This window comes from Condylostylus longicornis, unplaced genomic scaffold, assembly GCF_029603195.1.
Source record: "Condylostylus longicornis isolate FDR11 unplaced genomic scaffold, ASM2960319v2 ptg000096l, whole genome shotgun sequence".
NCBI classification, from domain to species: Eukaryota; Metazoa; Arthropoda; class Insecta; order Diptera; family Dolichopodidae; genus Condylostylus; species Condylostylus longicornis.
Window position 1 is genome coordinate 246,849 of NW_026578064.1, and position 12,585 is coordinate 259,433.

Consider the following 12,585-nt stretch of genomic DNA (forward strand, 5'->3'; position numbering starts at 1 on the left):
AAAAAATTTTTAAAATAATAAAAAAAAGAAAAATACAACATCCAGGCAAGCATTGATCCAATAACCTTCTGGCTATGAGACTACCACGCTAACCACTAGGCTACGCAGTACCTTGAATTTCCCTTAATAATTCTATATTTTATTCATATATCGTATAACTCATCAAAAACCATCATATTTTACATTATATATATATAGCTACTTCTCAGGAGGTAAAAAGTACGGGTACTTCTAGAAGGGCTAGAGACATGGGACAAAAGGCATTAGGTAGAATTTTGCCTCTAGGGTACCAGAAAAATCTGACATTGGAACTTTTTAGCCCCGAAATAGCTCTATTTTAAGATTTTCTGAAAAAATTTTTGTATAACAAAAGCACGTTTTTCTTTTATACTTTTTATAATTAGAAACACAAACCAAGAAATAAATGATACGTTTTACGTTATTTTTATTATTAGAAACACAAACCGAGAAATAAATAATATTTGAAAATGCAATGATCTCACATATATTTTAATTTCGAAAAATCGAAATAAACTTAAATAAATGTCAGATTTTATAAAAGACATCAGATGTTTTGTGGCAACTGAATATTAATGCTTCATTTGTTATTGTTTTGAATATTATGTTTCGTCAGCAAGCTTTAAAAAAATATACATACATACACAATTTATGTACGTATGTATCTACCTAAAATTTTATTTTTATTGTTCGAGCGAAAACCTGTAAAAAATGCTAAATTCCAATCCATTCATATATCCATACACACATATATTCATATATACTTATATACATAATTATAATATACATAATTATGTATATTTGCATTTATAATTTTATTTATAATTTTTCCAACAACAAAATTTCAAAATTTTCGATTCTAATACATTCATATGTACATACGTTCATATGTTGGAACGAAAAATTTTAAAATCTTCAATTCTAATCCATTCATATATCCATACACACATATATTCATATATACATTCATACACATATTTTACATACATAAATTATTATTTTGTTTTTGACTAAACATTTTCTTTATGTTTAAAATTCAATCCTATATGTTTACCCGCAGTTTAAAAAAAACAGGTATCCATTCATAATTATGTATATTTGCATTTATAATTTTATTTATAATTTTTCCAACAACAAAATTTCAAAATTTTCGATTCTAATACATTCATATGTACATACGTTCATATGTTGGAACGAAAAATTTTAAAAACTTCAATTCTAATCCATTCATATATACATACACACATATATTCATATATACATTCATACACATATTTTTACATACATAAATTATTATTTTGTTTTTGACTAAACCTTTTCTTTATTTGAGAAATTAATTTTTGTAAGTTTACCCCCATGATATAATAATTATGCGTTTAAAATTTATTTCTATTTATTCTACAGTTTTAAATATTATTAAATTCATATAGAAAGCTTAAAAAAAATTACTCAGTAAGCTTTAAAAAAAATATACATACTACATACATATTTATGTACTTAAAATTTTTGCGAATTTTTCCAAACTATTATAAGAATATTTTTTTGGAAATTTTCTTTAAACTTTTATATAACATTTATCAGTTATATATTAAAAAAAAATAAAACACAAAATTTAAACAAAATAAAAAAAAAAATTTTTAAAATAATCCAAAAAAAGAAAAATACAACTTCCAGGCAAGCATTGATCCAATAACCTTCTGGCTATGAGACTACCACGCTAACCACTAGGCTACGCAGTACCTTGAATTTCCCTTAATAATTCTATATTTTATTCATATATCGTATAACTCATCAAAAACCATCATATTTTACATTATATATATATAGCTACTTCTCAGGTGGTAAAAAGTACGGGTACTTCTAGAAGGGCTAGAGACATGGGACAAAAGGCATTAGGTAGAATTTTGCCTCTAGGGTACCAGAAAAATCTGACATTGGAACTTTTTAGCCCCGAAATAGCTCTATTTTAAGATTTTCTGAAAAATTTTTTGTATAACAAAAGCACGTTTTTCTTTTATACTTTTTATAATTAGAAACACAAACCAAGAAATAAATGATACGTTTTACGTTATTTTTATTATTAGAAACACAAACCGAGAAATAAATAATATTTGAAAATGCAATGATCTCACATATATTTTAATTTCGAAAAATCGAAATAAACTTAAATAAATGTCAGATTTTATAAAAGACATCAGATGTTTTGTGGCAACTGAATATTAATGCTTCATTTGTTATTGTTTTGAATATTATGTTTCGTCAGCAAGCTTTAAAAAAATATACATACACAATTTATGTACGTATGTATCTACCTAAAATTTTATTTTTATTGTTCGAGCGAAAACCTGTAAAAAATGCTAAATTCCAATCCATTCATATATCCATACACACATATATTCATATATACATTCATACACATATTTTTACATACATAAATTATTATTTTGTTTTTGACTAAACATTTTCTTTATGTTTAAAATTCAATCCTATATGTTTACCCGCAGTTTAAAAAAAACAGGTATCCATTCATAATTATGTATATTTGCATTTATAATTTTATTTATAATTTTTCCAACAACAAAATTTCAAAATTTTCGATTCTAATACATTCATATGTACATACGTTCATATGTTGGAACGAAAAATTTTAAAATCTTCAATTCTAATCCATTCATATATCCATACACACATATATTCATATATACATTCATACACATATTTTTACATACATAAATTATTATTTTGTTTTTGACTAAACATTTTCTTTATGTTTAAAATTCAATCCTATATGTTTACCCGCAGTTTAAAAAAAACAGGTATCCATTCATAATTATGTATATTTGCATTTATAATTTTATTTATAATTTTTCCAACAACAAAATTTCAAAATTTTCGATTCTAATACATTCATATGTACATACGTTCATATGTTGGAACGAAAAATTTTAAAATCTTCAATTCTAATCCATTCATATATACATACACACATATATTCATATATACATTCATACACATATTTTTACATACATAAATTATTATTTTGTTTTTGACTAAACCTTTTCTTTATTTGAGAAATTAATTTTTGTAAGTTTACCCCCATGATATAATAATTATGCGTTTAAAATTTATTTCTATTTATTCTACAGTTTTGAATATTATTAAATTCATATAGAAAGCTTAAAAAAAATTACTCAGTAAGCTTTAAAAAAAATATACATACTACATACATATTTATGTACTTAAAATTTTTGCGAATTTTTCCAAACTATTATAAGAATATTTTTTTGGAAATTTTCTTTAAACTTTTATATAACATTTATCAGTTATATATTAAAAAAAAATAAAACACAAAATTTAAAGAAAATAAAAAAAAAAATTTTTAAAATAATCCAAAAAAAGAAAAATACAACATCCAGGCAAGCATTGATCCAATAACCTTCTGGCTATGAGACTACCACGCTAACCACTAGGCTACGCAGTACCTTGAATTTCCTTTAATAATTCTATATTTTATTCATATATCGTATAACTCATCAAAAACCATCATATTTTACATTATATATATATAGCTACTTCTCAGGTGGTAAAAAGTACGGGTACTTCTAGAAGGGCTAGAGACATGGGACAAAAGGCATTAGGTAGAATTTTGCCTCTAGGGTACCAGAAAAATCTGACATTGGAACTTTTTAGCCCCGAAATAGCTCTATTTTAAGATTTTCTGAAAAAATTTTTGTATAACAAAAGCACGTTTTTCTTTTATACTTTTTATAATTAGAAACACAAACCAAGAAATAAATGATACGTTTTACGTTATTTTTATTATTAGAAACACAAACCGAGAAATAAATAATATTTGAAAATGCAATGATCTCACATATATTTTAATTTCGAAAAATCGAAATAAACTTAAATAAATGTCAGATTTTATAAAAGACATCAGATGTTTTGTGGCAACTGAATATTAATGCTTCATTTGTTATTGTTTTGAATATTATGTTTCGTCAGCAAGCTTTAAAAAAATATACATACACAATTTATGTACGTATGTATCTACCTAAAATTTTATTTTTATTGTTCGAGCGAAAACCTGTAAAAAATGCTAAATTCCAATCCATTCATATATCCATACACACATATATTCATATATACATTCATACACATATTTTTACATACATAAATTATTATTTTGTTTTTGACTAAACATTTTCTTTATGTTTAAAATTCAATCCTATATGTTTACCCGCAGTTTAAAAAAAACAGGTATCCATTCATAATTATGTATATTTGCATTTATAATTTTATTTATAATTTTTCCAACAACAAAATTTCAAAATTTTCGATTCTAATACATTCATATGTACATACGTTCATATGTTGGAACGAAAAATTTTAAAATCTTCAATTCTAATCCATTCATATATCCATACACACATATATTCATATATACATTCATACACATATTTTTACATACATAAATTATTATTTTGTTTTTGACTAAACATTTTCTTTATGTTTAAAATTCAATCCTATATGTTTACCCGCAGTTTAAAAAAAACAGGTATCCATTCATAATTATGTATATTTGCATTTATAATTTTATTTATAATTTTTCCAACAACAAAATTTCAAAATTTTCGATTCTAATACATTCATATGTACATACGTTCATATCTTGGAACGAAAAATTTTAAAATCTTCAATTCTAATCCATTCATATATACATACACACATATATTCATATATACATTCATACACATATTTTTACATACATAAATTATTATTTTGTTTTTGACTAAACCTTTTCTTTATTTGAGAAATTAATTTTTGTAAGTTTACCCCCATGATATAATAATTATGCGTTTAAAATTTATTTCTATTTATTCTACAGTTTTGAATATTATTAAATTCATATAGAAAGCTTAAAAAAAATTACTCAGTAAGCTTTAAAAAAAATATACATACTACATACATATTTATGTACTTAAAATTTTTGCGAATTTTTCCAAACTATTATAAGAATATTTTTTTGGAAATTTTCTTTAAACTTTTATATAACATTTATCAGTTATATATTAAAAAAAAATAAAACACAAAATTTAAAGAAAATAAAAAAAAAAATTTTTAAAATAATCCAAAAAAAGAAAAATACAACATCCAGGCAAGCATTGATCCAATAACCTTCTGGCTATGAGACTACCACGCTAACCACTAGGCTACGCAGTACCTTGAATTTCCTTTAATAATTCTATATTTTATTCATATATCGTATAACTCATCAAAAACCATCATATTTTACATTATATATATATAGCTACTTCTCAGGTGGTAAAAAGTACGGGTACTTCTAGAAGGGCTAGAGACATGGGACAAAAGGCATTAGGTAGAATTTTGCCTCTAGGGTACCAGAAAAATCTGACATTGGAACTTTTTAGCCCCGAAATAGCTCTATTTTAAGATTTTCTGAAAAAATTTTTGTATAACAAAAGCACGTTTTTCTTTTATACTTTTTATAATTAGAAACACAAACCAAGAAATAAATGATACGTTTTACGTTATTTTTATTATTAGAAACACAAACCGAGAAATAAATAATATTTGAAAATGCAATGATCTCACATATATTTTAATTTCGAAAAATCGAAATAAACTTAAATAAATGTCAGATTTTATAAAAGACATCAGATGTTTTGTGGCAACTGAATATTAATGCTTCATTTGTTATTGTTTTGAATATTATGTTTCGTCAGCAAGCTTTAAAAAAATATACATACACAATTTATGTACGTATGTATCTACCTAAAATTTTATTTTTATTGTTCGAGCGAAAACCTGTAAAAAATGCTAAATTCCAATCCATTCATATATCCATACACACATATATTCATATATACATTCATACACATATTTTTACATACATAAATTATTATTTTGTTTTTGACTAAACATTTTCTTTATGTTTAAAATTCAATCCTATATGTTTACCCGCAGTTTAAAAAAAACAGGTATCCATTCATAATTATGTATATTTGCATTTATAATTTTATTTATAATTTTTCCAACAACAAAATTTCAAAATTTTCGATTCTAATACATTCATATGTACATACGTTCATATGTTGGAACGAAAAATTTTAAAATCTTCAATTCTAATCCATTCATATATCCATACACACATATATTCATATATACATTCATACACATATTTTTACATACATAAATTATTATTTTGTTTTTGACTAAACATTTTCTTTATGTTTAAAATTCAATCCTATATGTTTACCCGCAGTTTAAAAAAAACAGGTATCCATTCATAATTATGTATATTTGCATTTATAATTTTATTTATAATTTTTCCAACAACAAAATTTCAAAATTTTCGATTCTAATACATTCATATGTACATACGTTCATATCTTGGAACGAAAAATTTTAAAATCTTCAATTCTAATCCATTCATATATACATACACACATATATTCATATATACATTCATACACATATTTTTACATACATAAATTATTATTTTGTTTTTGACTAAACCTTTTCTTTATTTGAGAAATTAATTTTTGTAAGTTTACCCCCATGATATAATAATTATGCGTTTAAAATTTATTTCTATTTATTCTACAGTTTTGAATATTATTAAATTCATATAGAAAGCTTAAAAAAAATTACTCAGTAAGCTTTAAAAAAAATATACATACTACATACATATTTATGTACTTAAAATTTTTGCGAATTTTTCCAAACTACTATAAGAATATTTTTTTGGAAATTTTCTTTAAACTTTTATATAACATTTATCAGTTATATATTAAAACAAAATAAAACACAAAATTTAAACAAAATAAAAAAAAAAATTTTTAAAATAATCCAAAAAAAGAAAAATACAACATCCAGGCAAGCATTGATCCAATAACCTTCTGGCTATGAGACTACCACGCTAACCACTAGGCTACGCAGTACCTTGAATTTCCTTTAATAATTCTATATTTTATTCATATATCGTATAACTCATCAAAAACCATCATATTTTACATTATATATATATAGCTACTTCTCAGGTGGTAAAAAGTACGGGTACTTCTAGAAGGGCTAGAGACATGGGACAAAAGGCATTAGGTAGAATTTTGCCTCTAGGGTACCAGAAAAATCTGACATTGGAACTTTTTAGCCCCGAAATAGCTCTATTTTAAGATTTTCTGAAAAAATTTTTGTATAACAAAAGCACGTTTTTCTTTTATACTTTTTATAATTAGAAACACAAACCAAGAAATAAATGATACGTTTTACGTTATTTTTATTATTAGAAACACAAACCGAGAAATAAATAATATTTGAAAATATAATGATCTCACATATTTTTGTTGCGGATAAACGAATTAATCTTAACGTAAATAAATGTCAGCTTTTATCAGACATCAGATGTTTTGTGACATCTGAATATTAATATTTCATTTGTTATTGTTTTGAACATTACGTTTCGTCAGCAAGCTTTAAAAAAATATATGTACATACAGAATATATGTATGTACGTATGTAGTTAGAATTTTATTTTTATTGTTCCAAACGGAAAACTGTAAAATGCTAAATTTTAATACATTTATATATACATACATATATTTGAATAAAATTATTATTTTGTTTCTGCCTAAACCTTTTCTTTATTTAAAAAAATTACATTCATATGTACATATATATATTTGAATACAATTATTATTTTATTTTAACCTAAACCTTTTCTTTATTTGAGAAATTTATTTCTATATGTTCACCCGCAGTTTTAAAAAAACTAGGTATACATTCATAAAAACGTGTGTTTGTGTTAATAATTTTATTTATAATTTTTCCAACAGCAAAATTTCAAAATTTTCGATTCTAATACATTCATATGTACATACGTTCATATGTTGGAACGAAAAATTTTAAAATCTTCAATTCTAATCCATTCATATATACATACACACATGTATTCATATATACATACTTACATATATTTTTACATACATAAATTATTATTTTGTTTTTGACTAAACCTTTTCCTTATTTGAGAAATTAATTTTTGTAACTTTACCCCCATGATATAATAATTATGCGTTTAAAATTTATTTCTATTTATTCTACAGTTTTGAATATTATTAAATTCATATAGAAAGCTTAAAAAAAATTCCTCAGTAAGCTTTAAAAAAAATATACATACTACATAAAATTTTTGCGAATTTTTCCAAACTATTATAAGAATATTTTTTTGGAAATTTTCTTTAAACTTTTATATAACATTTATCAGTTATATATTAAAAAAAAATAAAACACAAAATTTAAACAAAATAAAAAAAAAAATTTTTAAAATAATTCAAAAAAAGAAAAATACAACATCCAGGCAAGCATTGATCCAATAACCTTCTGGCTATGAGACTACCACGCTAACCACTAGGCTACGCAGTACCTTGAATTTCCCTTAATAATTCTATATTTTATTCATATATCGTATAACTCATCAAAAACCATCATATTTTACATTATATATATATAGCTACTTCTCAGGTGGTAAAAAGTACGGGTACTTCTAGAAGGGCTAGAGACATGGAACAAAAGGCATTAGATAGAGTTTTGCCTCCAGGGTCCCAGAAAAATCTGACATTGGAACTTTTTAGCCCCGAAATAGCTCTATTTTAAGATTTTCTGAAAAAATTTTTGTATAACAAAAGCACGTTTTTCTTTTATACTTTTTATAATTAGAAACACAAACCAAGAAATAAATGATACGTTTTACGTTATTTTTATTATTAAAAACACAAACCGAGAAATAAATAATATTTGAAAATATAATGATCTCACATATTTTTGTTGCGGATAAACGAATTAATCTTAACGTAAATAAATGTCAGCTTTTATCAGACATCAGATGTTTTGTGACATCTGAATATTAATATTTCATTTGTTATTGTTTTGAACATTACGTTTCGTCAGCAAGCTTTAAAAAAATATATGTACATACAGAATATATGTATGTACGTATGTAGTTAGAATTTTATTTTTATTGTTCCAAACGGAAAACTGTAAAATGCTAAATTTTAATACATTTATATATACATACATATATTTGAATAAAATTATTATTTTGTTTTTGCCTAAACCTTTTCTTTATTTAAAAAAATTACATTCATATGTACATATATATATTTGAATACAATTATTATTTTATTTTAACCTAAACCTTTTCTTTATTTGAGAAATTTATTTCTATATGTTCACCCGCAGTTTTAAAAAAACTAGGTATACATTCATAAAAACGTGTGTTTGTGTTAATAATTTTATTTATAATTTTTCCAACAGCAAAATTTCAAAATTTTCGATTCTAATACATTCATATGTACATACGTTCATATGTTGGAACGAAAAATTTTAAAATCTTCAATTCTAATCCATTCATATATACATACACACATGTATTCATATATACATACTTACATATATTTTTACATACATAAATTATTATTTTGTTTTTGACTAAACCTTTTCTTTATTTGAGAAATTAATTTTTGTAAGTTTACCCCCATGATATAATAATTATGCGTTTAAAATTTATTTCTATTTATTCTACAGTTTTGAATATTATTAAATTCATATAGAAAGCTTAAAAAAATTACTCAGTAAGCTTTAAAAAAAATATACATACTACATACATATTTATGTACTTAAAATTTTTGCGAATTTTTCCAAACTATTATAAGAATATTTTTTTGGAAATTTTCTTTAAACTTTTATATAACATTTATCAGTTATATATTAAAAAAAAAATAAAACACAAAATTTAAACAAAATAAAAAAAAAATTTTTAAAATAATCCAAAAAAAGAAAAATACAACATCCAGGCAAGCATTGATCCAATAACCTTCTGGCTATGAGACTACCACGCTAACCACTAGGCTACGTAGTACCTTGAATTTCCCTTAATAATTCTATATTTTATTCATATATCGTATAACTCATCAAAAACCATCATATTTTACATTATATATATATAGCTACTTCTCAGGTGGTAAAAAGTACGGGTACTTCTAGAAGGGCTAGAGACATGGGACAAAAGGCATTAGGTAGAGTTTTGCCTCTAGGGTACCAGAAAAATCTGACATTGGAACTTTTTAGCCCCGAAATAGCTATATTTTAAGATTTTCTGAAAAAATTTTTGTATAACAAAAGCACGTTTTTCTTTTATACTTTTTATAATTAGAAATTCAAACCAAGAAATAAATGATACGTTTTACGTTATTTTTATTATTAGAAACACAAACCGAGAAATAAATAATATTTGAAAATATAATGATCTCACATATTTTTGTTGCGGATAAACGAATTAATCTTAACGTAAATAAGTGTCAGCTTTTATCAGACATCAGATGTTTTGTGACATCTGAATATTAATATTTCATTTGTTATTGTTTTGAGCATTACGTTTCGTCAGCAAGCTTTAAAAAAATATATATACATACAGAATATATGTATGTACGTATGTAGTTAGAATTTTATTTTTATTGTTCCAAACGGAAAACTGTAAAATGCTAAATTTTAATACATTTATATATACATACATACATATATTTGAATAAAATTATTATTTTGTTTTTGCCTAAACCTTTTCTTTATTTAAAAAAAATTACATTCATATGTACATATATATATTTGAATACAATTATTATTTTATTTTAACCTAAACCTTTTCTTTATTTGAGAAATTTATTTCTATATGTTCACCCGCAGTTTTAAAAAAACTAGGTATACATTCATAATAACGTGTGTTTGTGTTAATAATTTTATTTCTAATTTTTCCAACAGCAAAATTTCAAAATTTTCGATTCTAATACATTCATATGTACATACGTTCATATGTTGGAACGAAAAATTTTAAAATCTTCAATTCTAATCCATTCATATATACATACATACACACATGTATTCATATATACATACTTACATATATTTTTACATACATAAATTATTATTTTGTTTTTGACTAAACCTTTTCCTTATTTGAGAAATTAATTTTTGTAACTTTACCCCCATGATATAATAATTATGCGTTTAAAATTTATTTCTATTTATTCTACAGTTTTGAATATTATTAAATTCATATAGAAAGCTTAAAAAAAATTCCTCAGTAAGCTTTAAAAAAAATATACATACTACATAAAATTTTTGCGAATTTTTCCAAACTATTGTAAGAATATTTTTTTGGAAATTTTCTTTAAACTTTTATATAACATTTATCAGTTATATATTAAAAAAAAATAAAACACAAAATTTAAACAAAATAAAAAAAAAAATGTTTAAAATAATTCAAAAAAAGAAAAATACAACATCCAGGCAAGCATTGATCCAATAACCTTCTGGCTATGAGACTACCACGCTAACCACTAGGCTACGCAGTACCTTGAATTTCCCTTAATAATTCTATATTTTATTCATATATCGTATAACTCATCAAAAACCATCATATTTTACATTATATATATATAGCTACTTCTCAGGTGGTAAAAAGTACGGGTACTTCTAGAAGGGCTAGAGACATGGGACAAAAGGCATTAGGTAGAATTTTGCCTCTAGGGTACCAGAAAAATCTGACATTGGAACTTTTTAGCCCCGAAATAGCTCTATTTTAAGATTTTCTGAAAAAATTTTTGTATAACAAAAGCACGTTTTTCTTTTATACTTTTTATAATTAGAAACACAAACCAAGAAATAAATGATACGTTTTACGTTATTTTTATTATTAGAAACACAAACCGAGAAATAAATAATATTTGAAAATGCAATGATCTCACATATATTTTAATTTCGAAAAATCGAAATAAACTTAAATAAATGTCAGATTTTATAAAAGACATCAGATGTTTTGTGGCAACTGAATATTAATGCTTCATTTGTTATTGTTTTGAATATTATGTTTCGTCAGCAAGCTTTAAAAAAATATACATACACAATTTATGTACGTATGTATCTACCTAAAATTTTATTTTTATTGTTCGAGCGAAAACCTGTAAAAAATGCTAAATTCCAATCCATTCATATATCCATACACACATATATTCATATATACATTCATACACATATTTTTACATACATAAATTATTATTTTGTTTTTGACTAAACATTTTCTTTATGTTTAAAATTCAATCCTATATGTTTACCCGCAGTTTAAAAAAAACAGGTATCCATTCATAATTATGTATATTTGCATTTATAATTTTATTTATAATTTTTCCAACAACAAAATTTCAAAATTTTCGATTCTAATACATTCATATGTACATACGTTCATATGTTGGAACGAAAAATTTTAAAATCTTCAATTCTAATCCATTCATATATCCATACACACATATATTCATATATACATTCATACACATATTTTTACATACATAAATTATTATTTTGTTTTTGACTAAACATTTTCTTTATGTTTAAAATTCAATCCTATATGTTTACCCGCAGTTTAAAAAAAACAGGTATCCATTCATAATTATGTATATTTGCATTTATAATTTTATTTATAATTTTTCCAACAAC